The following is a 14,760-nucleotide window of genomic DNA, read 5'->3' on the forward strand; positions in this document are numbered from 1 at the left end:
AACAACACTTTACCTTTATTACAAACCAAATTCAAAATCTCCCAGAACTCTCTTTATTACAAACCAATGTCTAAATATAATTTAAAATAAATTTATCTATATTAAAACACACACATTATCTATCTACACCACACCTGCTCAGGTAACTCAAAGCTTTCTTCCTGAATCGGGATCAACACTTTTGGTATTAGAGGGTCCCGCTACTTGACTCGTTTCGTTACTACGCGGGTCCGGATAAGTTTCATTTTCCTTCTCAACTAAAAATAATCAAGTGAATAACAACTGTTAGGTCCCTATATGTTTGTAGAAGGGGGGGGGGTTGAATATAAACTATAGCGTTTAATCGAATATAATGCGGAATAAAAAGGTGAAACAAAATTCAAGTTAAATAAAACTATTATTAAACTTGAAAGATGTTACAACAACGGTATCGTTTACAAGGGATTAATCTCAAATAAATTATTCTAAATCTAGAATAAATTCGACATGAACTTTTTCTATTTTTGAAATAAAAAGATCAAATACTAAAGACAATTTGAGATTAAGTTCTAGGGATTTTGATCCGCTAGATAGTTACACAAGAACAAGAGAATGATTTCTAGTGGTTTAGATTTAACAATAAATACTAGAAATTAATGTCTTGTAATATTGTAGTTGAAGATAATAAGTTCTCTGCTTTCTTTTTATTTCTGTGTTCTTGAGTTGGTTGAAATATTCAATATAGTCTTGAATGATATGCTTCTGTTTTTAAGTAATCAAAACAATCCAATTGAATTGTACTAGCAAGACTATCGGCAAGACAATCCTTTGAGCTGGAAAGACTTTCGGCAAGACAATCCTTTGAGCTGGAAAGACTTTCGGCAAGACAATCCTTTGAGCTGGAAAGGCTTTCGGCAAGACAATCTAAAAGAACTGGAAAGACTTTCGGTATGACAATCCAATTGTCATACCAGTTCAAATGTTTGACTTGCTGAATTAATATTGAATATTAATTCAAAATCAATTCTGAAAAAAAACATAATATTAATTCAGAATTAATTAATCAATTAATTAATTAATTAATTAATCAATTAATTCAATTAATCAATAAATTAATCTTTACATATATAATTTATTTTCTTAATTAAATTATATGACATAATTAATTAATAGAGAATTAATACTATTCTTCAACAACAACCACTCTTCTGACAATCTTCTGAAAATCACTGAAAATTATGAATCAATTCCACCACTTCAATGTTGACACTCGATGTACTATCTGGTTCATGAATGACTAACTTCTGTGATGTTTCTTCATGTCTTGATTTTAATAACTTGATTTTCTTCAGATTAAATCCCTGTAATTAATTGATACCCTGACAAGATCTCTGTCACTTGATTAAATCCACAAGCTTGATTTATATCACTGAGGCTTGATCAATTTCTTGAACTTCTTCCAGTGAAGTAATTCCTCAAGCCTGTAGATGAACATTGTTTCTGAATCCTTTGACAGATGTTACTTTGAGAGATCTCTTTAACGGTGGATCTACTATTTACTTATTACATTCTTATTAGAGTTGAGTTAAATCCTCGAATAAACAAATAGGCTATGACATATGCCTTTCAACAACAAAAAGAGGGTGAGCCGTTGAGTTAGAAACTGTTTGTTGTTTCTTGCTGTACCATGAGACTAGCCTGCTACCTAGGAATTTGCAACTCCCTGAGGTGCTTTTCCTATCAACAACACTTCCTGCGTAATCTGAATCTGTATATCCAACAAGGTTAAAACCAGATTCTTTAGGTAACCAAATACCTAGATTTGGTGTTCCCTTAAGATATCTCAAGATTCGTTTAACAACAACGAGATGAATATCTCTAGGATCCGCTTGGAACCTTGCACATAAGCATGTAGCATAAATAATATCTGGTCTACTTACAGTAAGATAGAGTAACGAGCCAATCATACCTCTGTAGCTTGTGACATCTACCTTAATGGAGTTTTCACATGGTCCAAGCTTGACAGCTGTAGATGACGGAGTCCTTGCTGATGCAGAATCCTCTAGATTGTACTTTTTGAGGAGTTCCTTGAGATACTTGGATTGACAAATAAATATACCATCTAACCTTTGATTTACTTGTAATCCAAGAAAGAACTTCAGCTCTCCCATCATACTCATTTCAAATTTGCTGTGCATTAACTTAGCAAATCTCTTACAGAGACTATCATTAGTAGACCCAAATATTATATCATCCACATAGACTTGGACTAATAAAGTACATTCTTATGCTTTTTAGAAAAGAGAGTTTTATCTATGACACCCCTAATAAAACCATTTTCAATAAAAAATTCAGAAAGAGTGTCATACCATTTTCTCGGAGACTGTTTGAGACCATAAATAGCTTTGAAAAGAAAGTAGACATAGTCCAAATGATCTGGATCTTCAAAACCAGGAGGTTGCTCTACATACACTTCTTCATCCAGCTTTCCATTCAAAAATGCACTCTTGACATCCATTTGATAAACTTTAAAGTTCAAGAATGCTGTGAATGCCAGTTTCCAGACTTGTTGATGTTCAAACTGATTGAGTTCATCTTGCATTGCAATCACCCAATCTGGATCAGTCATTGCTTCCTCAATCTTCTTAGGTTCCATCTCAGAAAGAAATCTTGAGAACAGACATTCATTTTGAGTAGCATGTCTAGTTCTGACTCCAACATCTGGATCACCAATAATCAACTCAAAAGGATGAGCTTTATTCCAGAGAGTCTATCTTGGAAGATTTGATCTTGATGATTCACCTTGAAATACATTGGGATGTTGTGTCCTACTAGTTGATCCTTTATCATCTCCCCCTGAGTTGTTGTCAGGTTAACTTGATGATTCTTCGTCAGTAGCAGTGGTATCTCCATTGTTGCCAATGTTTCCATCACCATTACCTTAAGTATCATCATGATTAATAGGTTCTTCATCAGCAACAACCTCAGGTTCTTGATCATTTTTTGATTCTGAATCTGACATATCATCAAACTTCAGTTTCTCATAAGGATCTTCAGTTTGGATACTAGGGAGTTTAGTGTCATCAAATGTAACATTGACACCCTCAGTTACTTTGTGTTGATCAATGATATACACCCTGTATGATCTTCTTCCATAACCAACAAAAATACCCTCATATGCCTTTGCCTCGAATTTACCACGACGATCATCTCCATCCTTGAGCACGAAGCATCTGGCACCAAATACATGAAAGTATTTGATAGAAGGTTTATGTTCATTCATAATCTCATAAGGAGTCTTCATGAGGTCCTTGTTGATTAGAGTTCGATTCTGAGTATAACATGCAGTATTGACAGCTTCAGCCCAAAAGTACATTGGAAGACCTGATTCACTCAACATAGTTCTTGCAGCTTCAATCAATGCATGATTCTTCCTTTCTACCACTCCATTCTGCTGAGGGGTTCTAGGAGCTGAATATTGTCTGGTAATCCCTTTGCCTGTACAAAATCCATTGAGAAGTGAATTCTTGAATTTTGTTCCATTATCTGACCTTATTGCTCTAACAGGGACATTAGAATCTAACTCGATCAACTTGATATGAGCAATCATAACTTGTGGTGTTTAATCCTTAGAGTGAAGGAATAAAACCCACGTATGCTTGGAATAGTCATCAACTATCACAAGACAGTAACACTTCTTTGACATCGAAAGAACATTAACTGGTCCAAACAAATCCATGTGCAATAATTGAAGAATACCGGTTATGGAGGATGTGTTAGTGCCTTTGTGACTTGCTTTCTTTGACTTTCCTTTTTGGCATGCCTCACACAGTCCCTCTGGGGAGAATTCCAGTTGAGGCAGACCTCTGACCAATTCTCTTTTAATAATAGAATTCATTGCTTTGAAATTAAGATGGGAAAGTCTCTTGTGCCATAGCCAGCTCTCATTTGATGATGCCTTTGTATAGAAATAATTGACTTCAGGACTGCTTCCAGAGTTCATGTCAGTTACGAACAGATTTCCTTTCCGGATTCCCATCAAGGAGGGTTTTTCACCTTTCTTGTGCAGGATCTGACACTTTAGCTTGTCGAATAAAACATAGTAGCCCTTGTCACAGAACTGACTGATACTAAGCAGATTGTGTTCAAGTCCTTGCACAATATACACATTTTTAATGATAACATTTCCAGCTTGCAAACAGCCATATCCCTCAGTTAAACCTTTGTTGTTATCTCCAAAGGTAACCATTGGGCCAGCTTTCTCAACCACATTTGATAGCAGGGCTCTATCTCCGGTCATATGTCTTGACGATCCGCTGTCAAGAATCCACACTACCGGTTCCACCTGTTTAATGCCCTGCAATACAAATGGATTAGACCTTCTTCGGAACCCAAACTTGGTTGGGTCCGGCATACTTGTAGAATTGGCCTTTATCAGGCAAAACAACATTCTTAACTTTTATGTTCTCAACTTTCTCAACGACTGGACATTTGACCTTGTAAACAGCCTTGACAAATTTCTTTATAGGCTTAGGCACAAATGTCTCCTTTCTAGCTTTAGGAGAACTAGCAGTCTTAGACCTATTATGCTTTCTATTATTCACATGCTAACGAGGAGTAGTCTTATCACTAGAAACATGCTTACCATTAAAATAAGCAAACATCAAATTAAAAGCACAAGACATGCAATTAGGAACACCACATACTTTATGAGAGGAATTAGCAACAGGAAAATTTGCATGGTAGGCATGGCACTTTTGTTATCCAACTCAGGTGTGTCTGAGTTAGTCTTAGTTGCTTTCACAACTTTGACTGGAACTTTCGACACACTTGACTTGGAAACAATCTTCTCATTAGCAAAATCTTGAGCACGTATTTCTTTTTGAATAATAAAGGAGGTCTCATTAAATGGTTCAGCAATTGATTCTTTATAGAGGGGTTTATCAACACCCTTAAGCACATGTGGTACTTCCCTACCTTTAGCACAAACATGAGGAGGGGAGTTTATGCTTAATTCTCCAATAACAACATTATAATCATAACCTACTTTTGATTAATAGCTTGCTTATTGTAGAACTCTTTAGCCTTAGAGCAAGAATTAAAGTAAGCTTTAACCTTAGTCTCAAGACCGGTGATCTTGTCTTTGAGAATAGTTTCGAGTTGTCTATAACAGTCAACTCTGTTCTCTAGAAAAGATACTTGTTCTTTTAATTTGTCTTGATTAATGTGCACAAGTCTTAATTCATTGACCTCTTTCTCAAGGTCTTTGATTTGTTGAGTTAACATTTCATTATCACGACGAGCACAATCTAAGGAGCCTCCTAGATGATAAACTAATTCAGCATCAGTAAATTTTACCTCTTTTCTTGATGATGAAGTGTTTTCATCAATAGCCATAAGAGCAAGATTCCCAACTTCTTCATCTTCACTGTCAGTATCATCCCAACTTCTTCCCTTTGCCAGGTAAGCCCTTTCAGATTTATTCTTCTGATTAGAATAATAAGAGTTCTTCCTTACTTGCTTTGGCTTCCTGCATTATGTGGCAAAGTGTCCCAATTCATTACAGTTAAAGCATCAAATGGTGCTCCGATCAACCATCCCCGTTTTGTATCCACCACTGTTGGTGTTAGAGGATGAAGATCCACCTTTCTGGAATCTGTTGTAGTTGGACTTGTACTTGAACTTGGGATTCCTCTTGAATCCTGATATTGGAGAATCTCTTGACAATCAGTGCCATTGACTAATCTTCCAATTGCTCCAGTTCTTCCAAGGAGTAAAACTCATCTCCTGATTGATTTGTAGTAGGAGGATCAAATTCTGCTACTATCACATTTTCCTCAGCCTTGGAAGACTGTACCATTCTCTCTGACTGTTGAGATTGTTGTTGTTGTTGTGGTTGCTATTGTTGTTCTTCAGCTACTAGAGCAGTAGACGTGCTGACCACTCTACCTTTCCCGTAGACTTCCTTCTGCTGAATCTGCTCCAGCTTATAGGTCTTTAGCACACCATAGAGCCTTTCCAAATAAATCTCATTCAGATCTCTCGCTTATCTTATGGCGGTGATTCTATGTTCAAGATGAGTTGACAGTGTTAAAAGGAACTTTTTATTGACCTCCCTGATTGAATAATATTTTCCATTTATGTTCAGGTTGTTGATCAATGCATTGTACCTCTCAAACACTTCAGTAATTCCTTCTCCTGGATTGGATTTAAAATGTTCATACTCAGAGGTTAGGATCTCTAACTTGTTCTCCCGAACTTCCTATGTGCCTTCATTAATCACCTCAATAGTTTCCCAGATGTGTTTGGAATTTTACAGTTCATCACATGTATGTTCATCAAGGGATCAAGGGAATTAACTAAAATTAATTGAAGGCTGGCATCCAAGGAGGCTTCTTCTTTTTCAGCAGGAGAAAAATCCTTAGGATCCTTTACATAGGTTCTAGCTTTGGTAATTACAACAACATCTTCTATAACCTCTGGTTCAATAACCATCGAAATTATTGGACCCTTCTTTAACACGTCCAGATATTTGGGATTTGCAACTTGTAAAAACAAGAGCATCTTCTTCTTCCACATAATATAATTTTCTTTATCGAACAGTGGAATTTTAACGGTTCCAACTTTTTGTGGAGTCATTATGAATTTTTGAGTAAATAAAAATTCAAGAAGTGGAAGAATCACAAAAGTCTAGGATCTTGATTTGTTCGTTAATCAGAAGGCTCTGATACCAATTATTAGGTCCCAATATGTTTGTAGAAGGCGGGGGGGGGGGGGGTTGAATACAAACTATACCGTTTAATCGAATATAATGCGGAATACAAAAGTGAAACAAAATTCAAGTTAAATAAAACTATTATTAAACTTGAAAGGTGTTACAACAACGGTATCGTTTACAAGGGATTAATCTCAAATAATTATTCCAAATCTAGAATAAATTCGACATGAACTTTTTCTATTTTTGAAATAAAAAGATCAAATGCTAAAGGCAATTTGAGATTAAGTTCTAGGGATTTTGATCCGCTAGATAGTTACACAAGAACAAGAGAAGGATTTCTAGTGGTTTAGATTTAACAATAAATACTAGAAATTAATGTCCTGTAATATTGCAGTTGAAGATAATAAGTTCTCTGCTTTCTTTTTGTTTCTGTGTTCTTGAGTTGGTTGAAATATTCAATACAGTCTTGAAAGATCTGCTTCTGTTTTTTAGTAATCAAAACAATCCAATTGAATTGTACTTGCAAGACTATCGGCAAGACAATCCTTTGAGCTGGAAAGAGTTTCGGCAAGACAATCCTTTGAGCTGGAAAGACTTTCGGCAAGACAATCTAAAAGAACTGGAAAGAGTTTCGGTATGACAATCCAATTGTCATACCAGTTCAAATGTTTGACTTGCTGAATTAATATTGAATATTAATTCAAAATCAATATGAAAAAAACATAATATTAATTCAGAATTAATTAATCAATTAATTCAATTAATCAATAAATTAATCTTTGCAGATATAATTTATTTTCTTAATTAAATTATATGACTTAATTAATTAATAGAGAATTAATACTATTCTTGAACAACAACCACTCTTCTGACAATCTTCTGAAAATCACTGAAAATTATGAATCAATTCCACCACTTCAATGTTGACACTCGATGTACTGTCTGGTTCATGAATGACTAACTTCTGTGATGTTTCTTCATGTCTTGATTTTAATAACTTGATTTTCTTCAGATTAAATCCCTGTAATTAATTGATACCCTGACAAAATCTCTGTCACTTGATTAAATCCACAAGCTTGATTTATATCACTGAGGCTTGATCAATTTCTTGAACTTCTTCTAGTGAAGTAATTCCTCAAGCCTGTAGATGAACATTGTTTCTGAATCCTTTGACAGATGTTACTTTGAGAGATCTCTTTGATGGTGGATCTACTATATACTTATTACATTCTTATTAGAGTTGAGTTAAATCATCGAATGAACAAATAGGCTATGACATATGCCTTTCAACAACAAAAAGAGGGTGAGCCATAAGTTGTTCAACAAGTCCACAATATATAAACTGTTAGGTCACACAACACTGTAGAAGGGGGTTGAATACAGTGTTATTACAATCAAATCGATCTTGAACACAAGTAACAGTAAACAGATATATTCAATATAATAAACTCTGTTACAATAGAACTGTTCTCTCTCAGTGATGAACAAATATCACTAAGAGCTGCTAGGTTACAATGAATAATGTATCTCGATAATGATAACACATATAGTGTAAACCTATGTCTGTGTTTATATACTACACAGTTACAAGATAACTTATAATTGATATGTAATATAATTTGTCTCTAAAATATATCAATCAGATATCTTATATAAGTCTTCCAGTCTTCTAATTCTTCCATGCATATCTTCTTTTCTTTTAATCTCGATCTTCTACTTTAAATCATCTTCCTTCCTTAACTGTAAGTCCTCCCGTACTTAAGTTCTGATATGACCTTAAGTTCTGATATGAAGTTCTGACTTCCAGTAAGTACTGATTCCAATAAGTCCTGATATTTCTTGTTTGTTAAGATCTGAAAACTAAATATGAAACATATTAGACATGACATCTCAAATATATCTAACAATCTCCCCCAACTTGTAAATTATGCAAAATATACAAGTTAATTGATTTGATGATGTCAAAAACATTTAAGTTCAAATACATAAAGAATTTAACTGAATAACTAACTACAACTTACAGTCCTTGTAGCTTTTACCAATCTCACCGAGTCAATCTGAATCCATAATGATTCTTAACAAAGTGTGATATCAGCTTTTCTTCTTTAATCCTCAGGACCTGAGAGAGTGTAGTTTTGACTTGCTTCATCTCTTCATTCTGACTTCCAATCTGATAGATTGCAGTCCTTAAAGCAGAGATATGGTTTCTTTCTAAACCATTGTCCAGTCTTATTACCCTATGATGAGAAGAGTCTTTATTGTAGCATAGACATTTCTCTTTCAGTATTACCTCAAGCTTAGCAGAATCCTTCTTCATAGGAATTTCACTTCCATCATCTTCAACAATACATGGAATGAATTCTGTAAATCTTGAACCAGAAATTCTTGCTTTATCTCTGATGGTCTTCAATATGAAGTTTGACCATCTCCTGATAATATTAGACTTTACCTCTAAAAGGTAATGAAAGAATTGAAGTTCTTTCAGAGTTTTGTTCAGTACATCTGATTCTGACATCTGATATGTCCTTCCATCTTTAAGAAATAGAATCAGATTTTCTTTGATGTTGTGCTTATCATGAGCATCCAGTACCACTTGAACAAAGATAACCTTGTTAAGGTGTTTCTGAGTAACATCTTCAAGAGGTTTGTCAGTTAGTAAAAATGGATCTCTTGTAGCAACTTCAAGTCCTATTTTGATTTTAGCTTCATCAAACCTAGTCCAGCCCTGTCTCTTGGTTCTCTAGCATTCAACCCAATAGACATGAAATCAGACAACAATTGGCTTTTCTTTGGATCTGATGGTTTGACATTTTTCCACAGAAGTTTCTTCTTATCAGCTACTTCCATTTTGTCTAAATCAACTTGAGCACTGTCAGAGGTTGACTTCTTGACTTTATCAGAACTTGCTGCTTTTGCTTTTGCTTGTTGTTCTTCACTCTGAACAACTTGAGCTTTATCAGAGGTTGTCTTTGATTCTTCAGAAATCTTCTTTCTTTTCAGAGTTTGAACAACTTCTTCAGTCAAAGTATCATCATCATGAATTATAGTTTGATAGACATGATCTATCACAACTGAAGATATTTTCCTCTTTTGAAACTTTGTAGGTTCATCAACCTTTTCCTTTCCTTTCCATTTAGGATCAATCTCAGATTGTGATCTTGTTTTGGGCTTTGATGCCTCAGAAATTGTCTTCTCTTTGATCACAATGCCTTTCTCCTTAGGCCTTGGAGGTTTCTTTGCAACAGAAGCTTTTGACTTTAGATTTGTCTTTTCAGCTTTAAATCTAGCTTCTTCCTCCTTGAGATTATCTAAATCCATTCCTGGATTATGTTTCAGAAACAATCTTCTAGCAATTTCTTCATCAAGTGTCTGAATCTTGGGATCCTTGTAGTAGACAGTAGTCTGCTTTCCCTTGAGCTTCAGAGTTTGCATAAACTTTTAGGAATCTTGACTTCCACCTTGTATCAGAACATCAGGCTTTGTCAGACTTTACTCATCAGAACTTGATCTCAGATTTTGAATATCAGTACTTGCTATCAGATTTTCAGTTTGAGCTGCTTCAGAACTTATCTTCTTTTGAGTAGAAGATTTGCTTGCATCAGAATTTAGTTTCACTTTGCTGCTTTGTTTACTCTGAGCTTGACCTCTACCCTGACTAGGGTTTCCCTGGTCATCAGTTTCATCATCTGTCTTCTTCAGTATTTGATCATCTGAGCATTTGGACTTAACTATCCTCTCCCCCTTTTTGGCATCATCAGAAAGTAGGTGTGAGAGAAGAAGTTCTACTGAAGTTTGAATTTCATTCAATTGAGCCTGTTGAGAAGCTTGATTTTCCAGAACCTCAGTAATTTGGGCCTGTTGCTTCTCTTGAGTTTTCTCAATTACTTCTACTTTCTCAGAAATATGTCTGATAAGCCTCTTTTTATAAAGCTTGGTCTCCATCTCTAGCTTGTCATCCTTTTCCAGAAGTTTGTCAACCTTTTCTTGAGTTGCACATTATAGACCTTGAAGATGCTTGGTAGAGAGAGCAGTGATCTTGAGCTGTGTCTTGAAATCAGAATTTGACAGTAACTCATCAGCTTTTGACACATGCTCTGTCAGAATGTTAGAGCTTGGAATGAATTCAGAATCATTCCACTTATTGGTCCACTCAACTCCCCTGCGAGTATCCTCCCAAGGTATAAGTGCATCCTACTCAACAAACTTCTTTACCAGTGCTTCCTTTCTCAGAATGGGAGCTGGAGTCTCAACAGAAACACTGTCTTCAGAACTTGAAGAAAATTCATTATGTTCTGACAAAACAACAGTGTGTGAGGCAACTGAAGAATCAGGAATAACCTCATCTACTGTAGGACTTTTAGCATGCTTTGGAGAAATAGGTGGAGTTGGTATCTCAGTATTTAAGATTGGAGATTAAACTGGAGATTGCTGAGCTTCTGTAGGAGCTTCCAAATAAAGAACAGTTGGAATGTGCAGCCCAGTGATATCAATTTCAGGACTTAATCCTGAATCTTCAACTGTAATATCTTCATGAAGAGGAGAGGCTGGAGGTGTAACCACTGTATCCTGTACAATGTCTTTGTCTGTAGCTGGAGGTGGCAGAGATTCAATTATAATTAGCTCTTTTGAGATCAGAGATTCCTGATCTCCTTCATCAGCTTCAATTGTTTCCTTAGATGGAGATTTAGCATTATACCTCTTTGCCCTCATTTTCTTCAATCTCCTTGCCAATGAAGATGTTGCTGTTGCAGCATCAGAACTTATATATTTCCTTTTCAAAGTATCAGAACTTTGAGCTGCAGTTTCTTTCTGAGAAGTAACATTCTCAGCTTCGACTGTCACAGGTTCTGAAGCATGAACCTGTGCTTCCTTTTCTTCACTGTAACTTAGGATATGTCGATTCAAATTCAACATTTGTTTGTCAAATCACCACATATTATTAGTAACCATAATTTTAATCAAAACATTCATCAATAAATACAGTTTAAGTGGATAAAGTAAAGATTAATAGGTTTCAAAGATAACATTCACATTCACATAATACGAGATAAACAAAGATTAAATCTTGCAATCAAAAGAAATTTCATTAAAATATCCAAAGAGTACATTCATGAAATTTATAGATTACATGCAACAGATTACAAGATAATCCTAGTCTAAGATAGTGAACATCAACAGCCTTAGTCTAAGAAGGAAAGCTATCGATTAGTTCCTCATGCTGCTGACAAAACGCACTGCAAGACGGATGATCCATTCTTGCTGAAGAAGAGCCTGTCTCCGTTCTTCTTCCAAGCGCTCAAGATGGAGTTGATAGTCCATCTGGAAGAACAAGAGATTGGTCTAAACCTCTTATGGAATCAAGTTCCAAATCTCACCAGGAATGGCAGTGATGTGCCATTCCTGTTCCCAATCACCAGAACTAAACTCGACATTAAAGGTGTCATAGTTCATGAACATGTTAACAAGAACCATTTTGATGAAGGAAGAAAATGGTGAAAATTAACAGAAAGAGAGAATGATATTGTGTGAGAATAGACGATGATTTGTTTGAGATGAGATGTCGATTAAATAACCAAAGGAATATCAAGGGACTAGAGGACTGATTAATAGTTAAGTATAAAATTAATGATGCCTCTTCTCCCTAGACTAATGTGTAATAATAACAGTCAGTAAAAAATGAAAGCAGGAGTTAATGGGCACGAGAAATAAGTAATAATTACTGTGCACAAGCAGTGTTTCAAGACAAACACATTTACCACTAACCCAAATGATTATGAATGTTTTTATCTCATCTAATTGTATTCTGATTAACTATGACCGTTTCAGTATTTACCACAAATAAGTCAAGTAAAGAATAATGCCACATAAGCATCAGAGATTCCATCAGGATTTAATATCAGAACTTTAACTTATATCAGATTTTAACAGTCATCAGAATATGGCTTATCAACTAAAAAAGTGAATATCTTTTTCTGTGATTATTCATACAAATACTGACTTGATTCTTCAGAGTTTAATCATCAGAACTTTCATCAGAACTTGTCCTCAGAATTTATGCAAATGACACTTAACTGTTTGTCAAAAACAAGTTAATCACCACAGTGATTTTCATCATTCATATGGAGTGATAGTGTATGCATTAGTAAAATATCAGATAAAGATTAAAGTCTGATAAACGTCAATACATCTTAGAACTAAGGCATAACTAAGAAAAGTGCTTAAAATCTGTCATCAATCATGAAGTCTACTATAGAACAAATTTATGCTAGAGTCCACCTCAACTGTTTGTGCTCATTTTATGCATCTTTTGAAATTCCTTTTTACAGTGGCTTCTCAGTGTAAGTGAGTCACAACTGCTTATCAGAATTTATGCTATTATCAGAGTATTTCTCCAGTAATCAGAGAATGTGAAAAGTCACCAAGAAAAATTTATTTGCTTTTCTAATGCTTATGTAATAACCCCAATTTTTGGGAAATTTTTGAAACCCTTATGAATAGTATTTTTGCTGAATGAGAAAACTTTTCATGCCACACTATGTAGGGGTTCTGATATGGATATTCTGAGATTTTATTAGTACTTTATATGGGATATAAGTGTATGTAAAGATCGTCAGAATCCAAATCCGAACACTTTGATTTTTCCCGGAAATACACTAGATACGGAAAGATTTGAGAAAAAGGTAACAGGATAAAAAGGATTTAAATTAAAGGATTATAGGAGAGGATCATAAAAGGAATATAATATATTGAGAAAGGTTAAGGAAACCTAAGTAATAAGATCCCGGGTATGATCCCTCAAACGATAAACGAAAACGAAAGTTAAGCGAACCGTATAACAGATCAGCGGTCATTAGACAAACGATTAGGAAGTTAATCAAGGGGATTAGTGGGGATGATGTCATCCAACCAAAAGAAAGAGGACAAGGAGGGGAGGATGACATCATGAGGATGACTCAAGCATGACATGGGAAGGAAGGAGATGTGGTGGCTTTTTAACCACACAAAATCAAGGGCAACTAGGTAATTTACTAAAACAAACACAAAAATCAAACCAACCAAGCCAAGCAAATCATTTTTCATCAAAATCAAAAAGAAACCAAGGCATTGTTCTTCATGCTCTCGGCCAAAACAGAACCAGAACACTAAAACTGCTGTATCTCCTTCATTTCTCACTCAAATATTGTGTTCTATAGCTCATTGGAAAGGTATTGAGATGGCCTACAACTCTTGTTCACAAGTCTCGTCCAAATAATCATGGTAAGACCCTCATTTTTACAGTTCTTTAAATCGGGCTTTTAGAAACTTCAAAGCCTAACTTTGTGTTCTTGATTTCTTTGGAAAGATCAAGCTTGTAGGAGGCTCCCTAAGGCTTCCTAGCAACTTAACACCTCCCAAGGAAGGTATAAACTTCAAACCCTAGCCTTTACTTTATTTGTTAGTAATTTTAATGGTTGGTGTTGTGAAATGAGAAGCATGGATTGTGATTATTAGTAGTTTGGTTTGATTTGGAAGTGTTTTGGTAATTGAAGCTTGATTATAGTTCATAGGTCTTGATTGTGGTTGTTTGAGTTGAAAACCTTGGAGATTATGGACTGATGTGGTATGGTTTAGGTGAAGTTTTGTTGTATTGATGGTTATGAGTTGGTTGGTGGTTAATTGGAGTAGTTTAAACATTGGTAATCGCGTAAACATAGCCGTCGTAACGTCCGATTTTCTTTGGACTGTTTTTGTGCATAACATTAGGACCCGAGAACCCCCTGCTAGATTATGACCACTGCCATGTTTAGATAGCTCATGTTACAAGCTTCGTTTTGATATGTAGTTCGTTCGATTCCGATGCACGGTTTAGGAGAAACGACCGTTTCAAGTAACGGCATTTCACGAACGAAACTTTTCCCCTCTCCTTACTTTGAAACATAGGTTAAAGACCAAAAAGGGTTAATTAATGTATGAAACATTTATGGTAAATGTGTTAGGCAGTTGGTAAGACACTCGCGAAGGAATCGCCTTAAAACTCGTAAAGGTTAAATTATTAAAAATGGTGGAGCCGAGGGTACTCGAGT

Source organism: Apium graveolens, chromosome 5 (assembly GCF_009905375.1).
Source record: "Apium graveolens cultivar Ventura chromosome 5, ASM990537v1, whole genome shotgun sequence".
Taxonomy (NCBI): Eukaryota; Viridiplantae; Streptophyta; class Magnoliopsida; order Apiales; family Apiaceae; genus Apium; species Apium graveolens.